Source organism: Somniosus microcephalus, chromosome 5 (genome assembly GCF_052327205.1).
Source record: "Somniosus microcephalus isolate GS21.2 chromosome 5, FLI_Smic_1.0, whole genome shotgun sequence".
NCBI classification, from domain to species: domain Eukaryota; kingdom Metazoa; phylum Chordata; class Chondrichthyes; order Squaliformes; family Somniosidae; genus Somniosus; species Somniosus microcephalus.
The window spans coordinates 139,339,755-139,352,605 of NC_140991.1; positions in this window are offsets into that span (position 1 = coordinate 139,339,755).

The window sequence follows — 12,851 nt, forward strand, 5'->3', positions numbered from 1 at the left end:
AGTTAATTCTCCTTGCAAGTCAGGCACTGGGACAGACCCAATTCACCAAAAGATCCTACAACCAGCGTGGGTCCCTTATTTTAATATTATGATATTTCTGCATGCTTCTGGCACACCTATGGGGCACCAAATACAATATGGCAGCCAGCGCACCTCTGGCATGGGATGGGCAGACATGCCATTTTGCACCCCGAGCCATCTATTTCACGTCTGAAATTTGGGCGCAGCGCGATTACATTTCTAGGCCCTTGTGTTTCCCAGATCGATAGTGCATAATTTGTTTATGTCTATTAAATAAAACTTACAAGTGTCTCATTGTAGGGGGCATCTAGAATTTATTCCAGTATCTCTGCCACTGTCCTATACATTTTGTACAAGTGAAAGTTAATTACTGTAGCTGTTTTAAGGCACGGACTTTTAGACAGAAGTTTGAAAAATTATTTTCAATATAAAATACTTCCCTATCGATGTAATCATCTCCTATCTTGCAGATGTGCTTTTGTTACATTGAAAGTACTCCATCCTACATGTCCTTTTCCCTTTAATGTTTGTATACAGCTACAGCAAGAAAAAATATTAACATTTTAGAGACTGAATTTTTGAACAATTCTATCCAGGTTGTAAAACAGGGAACAAAAATGCAAAAGGGAAATTTACAATTTTATTTATGCATTCTTCTAGAGATATGGTTACAGTTCTTTTGCATTAAATGCTCAAACCATAATGCAAGTAAAATGTCCAACAACTTCTTGATAATTTAGTACACTTCTGTCTTAAATCAGTCTTACTGTCACCACCCCCTAGCACTCCAAAATTACCTACAATTAATTTCCTTCCATATTTATTCTTGGTGAATATCATCTGGCAACAAATTTTGGGTATCAATTGTCCTGTGCACTTATGTTGACTATAATGCCAGCACAACTGATCAATATTCAGCACAATGAATCATGTTGTACAGAAGTGCTCCAGCTGGTGCTGTAATGATATTATTGGCACCAGGAGTGAGGATGTTAGCTTGTCTCTGGAAAACACAACCTTGATTTGCTACCATATTTACATTATCAACAGCCAACAATGTTTCTGGCAATATAGCAGGGGATAACTCTGGAATATTGAAGTAATTTATATACATCGAGTCTCATCACTTTAAAAAATAAAAGTTAAAAAATAACATTAATAGAAGCATCCTCTTCTGCCCTTTCCAGTTGATATTAGATTAGTCACCTACAGCAGATCTTAATCTGCTGCCTTCCTGTCATTGGAACTGCTTTTGCATCAAAGTACAACAGTCCTTCACTGAGGCACAGTGCAATTCCACCTTTAGTTCATTTGGAACAATGCTATAAACAGATAACACTGACTTGCTCTTCTTAGTCTCCTCCTGGTGCAGTACGGTGGTCCAGGGCTCTGCCACAGTGCTCCCTGTATCTTGATATACATCTCTCCTCACCTGCAAAAGGCACCAATACCTTCTCTTTGCTGACACCTTTAGTTTCCTCCCATAACTTTTCTGTCAACTCCTGCTTGGTGTCCATTCCCCCCTGCAAATCATCTTGGGATGTTTTGTAACCTTAAAAAGGTGCTATATGACTTCAAAAAGCTGTTTGGCAGACACAAATGGTTTGAATACATTATAGATGGAACTGTAAAATGAAAAGCAGGTTTGGAAAATGTGCTGCACTTAATTGAGAAGGGGCTAAAAAATCTATCCTTCCTATGCTGATTTGCCCCTAAGCAGTTACAGGTTTACATCTGGATCAAACTCCAATTACAGTATTCTTCAATATTAGGGTTGCAAAGGGGTGGAAAGTTTCCGGTAAATTTCCGGAAATTTTCCACGGGAAGTTTAGCTTGGGAATTTTGCGAATTTTGCCCAAAAAAGCACATGCTAGCATAATATTGTTTTTTTTGTATTTCTTTCTTTTTTTTCCACAGGTCCTCTCTTAAAATTACTAACAGAGATGGAATCTTAATTATTAAGGAATTTCTTAATCAATATATGTTTATCTTCTTACTTGGCTTGTTTTAATAATTACAAGTTTTGTGTGTGACTGTGAACAAATGTGTCCTGATTGATTGGATGATTGGATGAGCGATTAGCTCCCTCTATTTGTAATATTTGCATATCGAATTGTGATTGGCCTGCAGGCATCTGTAAGACTGCTATAGTTTTTTTAAGATCCAGGTTAGGGGTCCTGAGGGAAGTCATTTTGTTTTCTGCTGATGTTGTGATGATGCAGTAAGTAAATCAGACTTTATACCTGATATACCTATCAAGGCCTTGGCAATGTCTCCCTTAATGAGGGAGAAGGCTGTGCACGCTTCCTCCGTAAGGGGGAAGGATGTGGACTTCATGAGGGGTCTGGCTTTGTCCGCATAATTGGGCACCCATTGGGCATAGTAGGCGAAGAGCCCCAGGGTTCTCTTCAGTGCCTTTGGACAGTGGGGGAGGGGTAGCTCCATGAGGGGTCGCATTCTTTCGGGGTCGGGGCCGATGACTCCGTTCTCTACTACACAGCCGAGGATGGCAAGGCGCGAGGTGTTAAACACACATTTATCCTTATTGTAGGTGAGGTTCAGCCGTTGGGCCGTATGGAGGAATCTCTCCAGATTAACATTGTGGTCCTGCTGGTCGCGGCCGCAGATGGTGACGTTATCTAGATAGGGGAACGTGGCGTGCAGCCCGTTCTGGTCAACCATCCGGTCCATCTCCCTTTGGAAGACCGAAACCCCATTGGTGACGCCGAAGGGAACCCTAAGGAAGTGGTAGAGGCGGCCGTTCGCCTCGAAGGCTGTATACTGGCGGTCCTCAGGGCGGATAGGGAGTTGGTGATAGGCCGACTTAAGGTCGATGGTGGAGAATACCCGGTACTGCGCAATCTGATTGACCATATCAGATATGCAGGGAAGGGGGTATGTGTCCAGCTGGGTGTACCTGTTTATGGTCTGGCTGTAGTCGATGACCAGGCGGTTTTTATTGCCGGTCTTAACGACCACGACCTGGGCACGCCAGGGGCTGGTGCTCCCCTCGATGATGCCCTCCTTCAGGAGACGCTGCACCTCAGAGCTAATGAAAGCTCTATCCCCGGCGCTGTACCACCTGCTCTTGGTAGCGACGGGTTTGCAGTCGGGGGTGAGGTTAGCGAACAGGGAAGGTGGCGGGACCTTGAGGGTGGATAGGCCGCAGGTGTTACGCGGTGGGCGGTTTAAAATCTGCTGGTTGTCGACTGTGAGTGGGGGGAGGGGTCCGCCGTATGCTAGCGTGACGCTTTGGAGGTGGGATTGGAAGTCTAGGCCTAGTAGGACGGCAGCGCATAGCTGGGGCAGGACGAGGAGTTTAAAATTTTTATACTCTGTACCCTTAACCGACAGGGTCACAACACAGTAGCCGCTGATGTCTGTGGCGTGTGACCTCGATGCCATCGAGATCCGGTTGCGCGTTGGCAGGACAGGGAGGGAGTAGTGGCTCACCGTGTCTGGGTGGATGAAGCTCTCCGTGCTTCCGCTGTCGAACAGGCAGGTCGTGGCGTGGCCATTTACTTTGATGTCCATCATCGACTTGGACAGGTGATGCGGGCGGGCCTGGTCCAGTGTGACGGAGGCTAGTGTATAGCTGAGCAAGTTGTTGTGGTCTGCGGTTGAGGCGGTAGTCGGGTCTAGAGGCACGGTGGCGGTCGGGCGTGGTGGGTAAAATGGCATCTCCCACGAGGTTGGACAAAATGGCGGAGAAGATGGCTGCCCCCATAACTCACATGAGGCACTGCTGGTGTCGGTTGCCTGTATCAAAGATGGCCGCCCCCATGACTCACATGTGGGGATGCTGGCCTCTGTTGCCTTGAAGGAAGATGGCCACCCCCACAGCTCGCATGAGGCACTGCTGGCCTCTGATGATCCACCTCTGCAGGCCTTAGCGAAGTGGCCTTTCTTCATGCAGTTTGAGCAGGTAGAGTTCCTGGCTGGGCAGCGCGACCTCGGGTGTTTCGCCTGGCCGCAGAAGAAGCAGCCAGCGGCCCAATCGCGGGGGTCTGATGTCGGAGCCGGTACCGGGGGTGGCGGTCTCGATCGGGTCCGGGACGCCGACGCTGAGGTAGGTCCCAGGGGGGTTGCTGCGGGGGGTATCGCGGTCGGGGTCGGTCCCAAGTCCCAGGGTCGCGAGTTACAGTACCTTGAGTATGCCTCGAGGTCCCGATGGGCCACCTCTAGAGCGAGAGCGAGGGCTGCAGCTTTGTCCAGGTCGAGGTCCCTTGCTTCCAGTAGTCTTTGCCGTGAGTAGTCGGACCGCAGGCCTTTCACGAAGGCATCGCGGACATTGTCTTCAGTATTTTCTGCCGCCGTTACCGCTTTAAAGTTACAGTCTCTGCCGAGTGCTTGTAGCACCCGTAAAAATTCCTCCACGGGCTCTCCTGGCTGTTGCGGGCGGGATCTTAGGAGGTGTCTGGCATACATGGAATTTACCGGGGTTTGGTACTGTCTTTTCAGCCGGTTGATGGCGTCCTCGTATGTTTTAAGGTCCCGGATGAGTGCGAATACTTTAGGGCTCACTTGGGCGTTCAGAACTCTTAGCATGGATTTCTGAGGCACGCCGGATTCTCCCAGGTAGGCTTCGAAGCAGCTCAGCCAGTGTTCGAAGTCGAGGGCTGAGTTTGCTGCCTGTGGGTTTAGATCCAGGTACGGTGGTCTGAGGGCTCGCAGCCAGGCCGGCTGCTGTGGCTGTTGTAGCTGGGCGTCTGGCTGGTCGCTTGGCTGGTCGTTTGACTGCTCAGGTGTCGACATTTTAAAATTTAGCCAATAAAATTGATATACCTATCAATTCATCCAATGAAAAGCGACGAGTTAAGAAAGTAACTATAGGTTTTTATTGGCTAAATAACAGAGCCCACCCTCGTGGGTGATCGGATACAACAAGGAGGAATGCCAGCCAGTCGACTACCTTTATACCTGGGCAGGTAGGTGGAGTCATGGGCGGAGTCAGCAGTGGTCAGCCCAGGTATAGCAGCGTGACAAGAGGCGACCTCATATAGTGATACAACAGTGTGAACAGTGATAACCATAGAGTAACGATATAACAGTGATAACTATAGTGTAACGATAGTGAATGATAAAAGTGGTTTACCACAATACCAAATAAACCAGTTACTTGTTGAACTCTGTTGTCCTTCAATTTAAAATATACAAAATAATACACTATTGGTGATGTAGCGTCGTGTGTGTACAGGTCATGCTTCCATCACATGGAGCATCAGCAAAAATGTACTCGCCCTGTTGCAATCGTGCTGATCGACCGCAGTTCGACACAGAGATGAATGCCCTTTATTTCTCTGCATAGAACAATGCCACGTTTACCGTCGGATGTGTGGAAGCATTTTACCCCAGGCATTAAAGATGGAAAGACTGTGTACATGTGCAAACACTGTAGAAAGCCATATGTAAAGAATGCCACAAAGATGCAGCAGCATTTATCCAACGATCTTGGATCACAAAAGGTCTTTGCAGTAGTTACTGACAATGCTGCGAATATGAAGGCTGCTTGGGCTCAAGTGGAGGAGGCCTACCCTCATATTACGTCTATTGGGTGCGCAGCTCATGGGCTTAACCTGCTCCTCAAGGACATCATGGGTTTGAGAACCATGGAAGCACTGTACAAGAGAGCCAAGCAAGTTGTTAAGTATGTCAGGGGAAAACAGGTAGTTGCAGCAACCTACAACTCCAAACAAATGACAAAGAACAAGAACACCACACTGAAGCTGCCCAACAACACTAGATGGGGTGGTGTTGTCATAATGTACAATAGCCTTCTGGAGGGTAAGGAGTCGCTGCAAGAAATGGCAATGTCCCAGTCTGGGGATATGGAAACCACCATCAAGAAAATACTGCTGGATGATGTGTTTTGGGAGAGAGTGGTTAGCAGCCTTAAACTACTCTCACCAGTAGCATCTGCAATTGCTCAGATTGAAGGAGATGACGCTGTCTTGTCAGATGTTCTCAGGCTTTTTACTGATTTAAAAGAACAAATCAGCATTGCCCTACCCACATCCCTGCTGCTCAAAGCAGAGGAGAAGGCAATTGTTCAATTCATACAGACGCGTCAAGAATTTTGTGTCAAGCCGATTCATGCTGCAGCATACATGCTGGACCCAAAGCATGTTGGGAGACCAATACTTTCTGGAGAACAGATCAACAGCGCTTACAGTGTGATTTCTACCCTCTCACACCATCTCAATCTGGATGTGGGCAAAGTTCTGGGAAGTCTGGCAAAGTTCTCTACCAAGCAAGGTCTTTGGAATGGGGATGGGATATGGGAATCATGCAAGCATATTAGTGCACATACCTGGTGGAAGGGACTTTGTGCATCTGAGGCCCTGTCACCTATTGTATCGGTGATACTCCAAATCCCACCTTCATCAGCGGCCTCTGAACGAAACTGGTCACTTTTTGGGAATATGCATACAAAGGTGCGCAACAGGCTGACTAACAAGAGAGTGGAGAAACTGGTGGCTATCCGGGCGAACCTACAACTTATTGAGCCAGATACAGAAGTGTCCACCACACAGCTAGACACTGACACAGAGGAGGAAATGGACACGTCAGAGCCAGAGTCAGAGAATCAGGAGGAGCAATGAGGAGTAGAAGACTCAGAAGACTCATGAGTAGAAGACTCAAAGGGACAAAATAAGGACAAATTACAGGCTAAATAAGCTGACGCTCTTTATATTTTATTTTAGATGGGTCTTTTTTGTGGGGGTTCAATAAAGTTCAAAATTATAACCTAAATAAAGTTTTGAAAGCCTGTTTTTATTTGTATGGAACAGTATGTCTATTTTGACGACAAAGATAATATAAGGGTCAGAGACAAAAACCATCAGTGTGCAAAAAAACTCAAAATTCCCATAAATTCCCGAAAATTCCCATGGAAAGTTTCCTCTTTTAAAAATTCCCAGAATTTTGCAACCCTATTCAATATACAAGACATGTGTGAACATTTTTTATGCCAAAGTTTACATTTTCCATTATTATATATGTTCCACTGAAATCATTACTAAAAGCATTAGGAGGAAATAAACTATTTGCCAAGTAAAACAAAATCCATAAATTTTAATTCATTGAGCAAAAGTACTTCAGTTAGTACTTTTTTGATACAAATAACAATTGCATCCAGTGGATGATTTAAATAAAAGTCTGTTTCTAAATTGCTATCACAGACCAGAATTTTAAACATGTAAAATTAGCATTTCATGAGAGAAAATTGTAAAATCCTAATTTAAACAAAAGGCCCCCCCACATCAGTCAGTAACCTCTGAGTGAGGCTGCCAATTAATGTAGAATTATTGGCAGTTCTGTGCTAAGAATGGTGCCCACTAGTTGAAACTTCCCACTTTGACTTTATGCAATATCCTTACAAGTACCAGCGAGGCGAGACAAACCCAGGCTCCAGGATTGAAATTAGCCCTTTAACCTACTCCAGCACTCTTGGAATACCAAGGATTTTAAACACCTTCCTAAGAATTTATTTCTTTAAAAGGAAAATAATTACACAGTATCCAAGAAAATAGTGAAGGTTTCCAACTACTGTAGGGATATATTCTACAAAAGAATTAGTTATCTCAGATGCTGATTCAACCATTTATGATTGATGGAGTTACTGATAATCTGAATTATCTCTGACCTATCTCTTACTCGCAGAAGTGAGTATTTCAAGTTTTAATTTTAAAAAGCACACCAGCAAGACTGGAAGTTAATTGTATCCCTTCTTTTGAAGGTCTCCCACTTAAAAATATAGGGGGCTAAATTCCACAGCCCCCAAAAACGGGCACGGGAATTGCAATGCGCGATTAACCTGCGTCATTTCAATATGATGCAGGCAGCACACCATCTTTGTGCTAGCACTACTTAAAGCTAGCCTGCACCACTTAAAGGGGAGGTGCATTGTGGCTGGGGCAGCTGCTGGAAGTCATTGTACAACTGATTCTGACCTGGGAAACACTCAATAATGGCACAAAATGGGTGAGAGCAGGCTCCAAGTTTTCCAATGCTGCACTGAAGGCCTTGGTGGAGGTGGAAAGGAAGAGAGATGTGCTGAATCCACAGGGGGTCAGGTGGCCCTCCAGACACACGCTCAGATGGCAGTGGGAGCAGATAGCCCTGACGGTCAATGCCAGGAGAAAAGCTCTGAGGACCTAGATGCAGTGCCGTAAGAAGTTCAATGATCTCCCGCGAGTGGTCAAGGTCAGTGAATGCATCTTCAAATGCCATATCCTACCAGCTGCACCACTAGCTTCAGCCATTCCTCAATGTACCACATCCCCATCACTCATCTACCAACAATCTCTATCAATCAGGACTCATACTTTTCATAGATTCACCTCACCCTCACATTTACCACTGCTGCAAGCCTCAAACCCACATCTCACAGCTTGCACATACTGCCTGCTATTCAACCATGGCCACATCACCCAAACAGATTGTACCACAATCACTGACATACGTCCATCTCTCTTGCAGGACAAGGTGGCACACAACTGGAAGCAGCAGGACCTAACCGGCAGGGACAGGTGCACCTGCATGTCCTAACCCCCATGGAGGAGAGGATGCTGGCCATTATTGGGATGGCCATTGCTGAGGCCATGGCCAGCGGCAGGGCTGAAATGATAGATGATGATATCCTCATACCTAATCCTTCTTCTCACAACCCACTTCCCCCTAATCCCACAATCTCTTCTGATTTACAAGCTGCAGATGGTGTTAAGCATGCACCTCCTGCTTTCCCCCCTCCCCTTATCACAACTTTACCCTTGTGCCTTTCACCTTTCAGATACCAAAGAACTGCCACCTGGCCAGGCAGTGGTGGAAGAGCAGGAATATGGTGAAGATGAAGACACAACACCATCACCCAATTTCACATTCGCAGCCACCAGCTCAGATACTGACACTCCGTGTAACTTAGAGGATAGCTTAGAGGCGGGATCTGCACGTGGTGAGACACTGGGCACGAGTGGCCTGCAGCCAGGGCAGAGGGCAAGGGTAGCACAGATGGCAGCTTGCTGGAGAGCGAGGTCGCACAAGAGTTCTGCTGCAGAGGACTCGTGAGGACTTCCATGGGGCAGGCTACAGAAGAAGGCTGATGGGTATGCAGAATGACATGCTTGGTGCATTGGCAGGCCTGCCAGAAAGGTTGTGTGCCATGTCAAGGAGCACGGAGGAGTCTGGCACCAACTTGGCACAGGGCTTTGCGCAGAGCTTGGAACCCATCCTTTCCAGCATGGAAGTGGTGGCCAACTCCATTAGCACACTTGTGGACCCAACCATGATGCAGCATCTGATGGCTGATGTCTCAGCTTCCACTGAAACATAACCAGCAGCCTCCCAACATCCGAGTGCCGCTGAGGAAGCTCAGAGTGCTCTCGTGAAAGGTCAGCTTGCTGCCATGCAAGCTCAGGCTACTGCCATCATGGCTCTGGATTCCAGTGTTCAAAGAGGCTTGCAGTGTGTCACAGCAGTCCAGTAATCTGTCCTCCAAGATTACTAGGATTGTTGAGGTGCTGCCCTGGGGGAATGGCAGTGGCTCTGTGGAGCATCCTATCTCAGGATGACAGCATTCATCCTCCCACCACTGCCACTCCACCAGTGCCCTTGCTGTTGCCCGTCAACCAGCCAGCCCAGACTGCTCCCACCTATGCCGAGATGGTACAGTCCGCAGCCAGGCCTTCTAAGCCCAGAACTGCTCGAGGTCGTCCTCCAAGGCCATCTGCACTGAAAAAGTCAGCAGCCTTGCACCAGCCATGCTGTAGCCACTGGGGTGGCACTGCATAGGAGCACTAGAACAAGCAAAGGCATACAGAAGACAGGCACTAAAGGAATGCACAAGGGTGATTAGTTGACCTTTGTATGCAATATTGCATGATTTGATTTATAAATTTGTTTTGGAATGTTTATTTTGTGGAGGCTTTTATTTTTGCATTGTGGCCAAGCAGACACTGTGATGGTCAGTGAAAGAGGGAAGGGAAGGTATTGAATGAATGGGGAATTGGAGTTGCGGTTACCGATATTGCACTTGGGTGAGTTCTTCACAGTCCGGTTAAAAAATTGGGATGTCTAGGTTGCCTCCTCCCTTCCCCTTCCTCCTCAGCTGCTTGCCATATAGCTGATGGCAAGGGTTGTGCCCTCATGATGGCGAGGATGGGCAGCATGCAGCAGGCCACCACAAATCTTGACACCCCCTCTGCCGAGTACTGCAGGGCTCCTCCAGCGCGGTCAAGGCAGCGGAAGCGCTGTTTCAGTACGCCAATGCTCTATCAGGTTTTGTGCAGCAGCATGGCTTTCATTGTCTGCATGCTGCATATGTTTGCATGGGTTGCACACCAGAGTAATCAGCCATGTCATCAGCGGATAGCCCTTGTTGCCCAGAAACCACTTTGGTTTGTCATGGTGCCTCAAATGCAAATAGCACAGCAGACTGCTGCAGAATGAAGGCATCATGACTGCTGCCAGGATATCAGGCATTGACCTGCATGATTTACTGCCTATGGTTGCACAGCAGCTGGACGTTGAGAGTGGAATCCCTTTTGATTCCGTTACATGGCAGAGTTGACATGGGGCACCCGCAAAGCGTGCAGTCAATGGCACCCTGCACCATGGGGAAGCCTACAATCCTTGTGAAGTCGCGTGATTGCTCCACCTGCTGCTCTCTGGCAAGAGAGAATGAAATGTAGTCAGCTCTCTTTGAATGGAGAACCTCAATGACCTTTATGCAACAGTGGACGGCAAACTGCGGGATGTTGCAAATAACTCCAGCTCCAGCCTGAAAGGAGCCTGATGCATAAAAGTTCAAAATTCATCACCAGTCTCCTTCACAGCCACTGGCAATGCGGTCCTTGCCTTGCTCTGGGCTTACTGAAGCACAGACATCTCAGACATTGTTACTCACTGAGGTTCAGGTAGAATTGCTCCCTGAACACCCTGGACGGATATGGCCTGCTGCTGAGAGCCCTTCTCCTCCTCCCTCTTCCAGCAGCTTGTCCTGCTCTGCGTGCCCTCTGCTCATTCTCCAAGTTATGCTGTATGCCAAGGGGAATTCCTACTAGTGCACCCATGGCTGGCAGCAAGCGGCTTGTGCAGAAGCCTTGAACTCAGGAAAAATTCCTTCAGCACCTTCCACACCATAAGCTGCAGATTTTGGCAACTTTAAACTATAGAAAGCACCAAACATGCAACAACAGCCAGAAGAAATCAACCAACTAACCTGTAAGTAGTTGATGATCCCTTTAACATAGCGCTGGTGGGGGGTTCCTTCCCGCTGCTCAGCTGTGCAAGCTTAAGAGAGGGCGTTAGCTGGAGCGTTGAGCTCCAAAATGGCAGCGCTGTCATCAAATCTGACATCATGATCTGCCTGCTCTGCATACTTCCGGTGGGCATTCACTGTGCCCACACCAATGCCCTCACCAATATAGCATCCGGCGCAATTCTCCCCACAAGCATGTGCGCACAGCGCGGATGCCATTTTGGACCTCTAAGAGCCGGTACTCTTTAAACTTTCAAAGCTGCCTTTCATCCCACCCATAGTGAGAAATTGTAGAAACTATGGCTCGTAAAATGTTAAAATTCAAGGTCTGCTAAAGCATTTAAAATACAAAATTAGTAAAAATAAAGCTGGTAGAAATGCAGCTGACGTAAATCATGAAAAAACCCTTAAAAGCACATCCTCGTAGAAACCAACAAAAGTGGTCTTTGTTTCTGTTCACTTGTTCTCTTTAGGTTCCAATGTATCATTCTTTGACTAAAAGGACAATCAGCCAGCTCTCAGGTTTCCAGCTACCCACTAAGATGTGCAAAGAACCACTTCTCCCTATAGAAATGCACCTAACTTCTGCTGTCCCACCACAACCATTCATTTCCACAATCATTTTGAAACTTCCAATACTCCATTCAACATCTCAAGCACTGGTGTCACAAATATTAAAGCGGCACATGACTAAAATGTAAACAATAATTATGTACGACAATACTCCTTTAAGCAATTTGCTCTTATTTTTACAAAAGCCGGCACAGCATGCTGGAGTATCAACAACTTGCACCATTCAAGCTCCTGAACCTAGCTAGAGGAAGCCAGGCAACTCCATTAGTGCTCCACTGTTTCTAGAAAGTGTATGAAAGCAGCATGATGGGGAGGTCTGACTGTGGGTCACCTGTCTCACTTCTCAGTGTAAAGACCAGGTGGTGGAGACAAAAGCTACTGAAAAGACAGATTTCAATGTTGCATCAAAACAAGGTTAGAAAATCACACCAGCTGTTGAGAGGCAAGAGAAATGTGCCTAAACTTGTGTTAAGATTCAAGGATATTAAAGGGGTAATTATATATTTTGATATATATATACTTCCCATACAATTCTATTTAAGGGATAAGAAATAAAAGTGAGATGCAAGAGTGTCCCAGGATGATATAGCTTTACTTTGTTGCCCTTCCACTCCCCCCTCTTCCAATTCCAGAGCAACTTGGCCAGGCTTTGGGAAAAGTGACATGTAGCATCATAGATAGTCCCGTCCCTCACTACTGTTGCAGAGCGTGTTAATGTACCAACCTGCTGCACCACCATAAAATGTTAAATCCAACCTGTGGAAATTAACCAATTAACAATGCAGTTCATTTTCTAACAGTGTAAAAGTAGGATGTGCCATTTTTCATTTAATTCCTCACCATCTTTAAAAACTATTGTCACAACCAATACCATTATACAACAGGCCACTTGCTACAGGAAAATAAGCAAAATTAATTTTAAATTGTCAGAATATTTATACCATTACTGATATATATATATAATATAAACATGAAAGGTTGATCTGATTAGCAACCACAG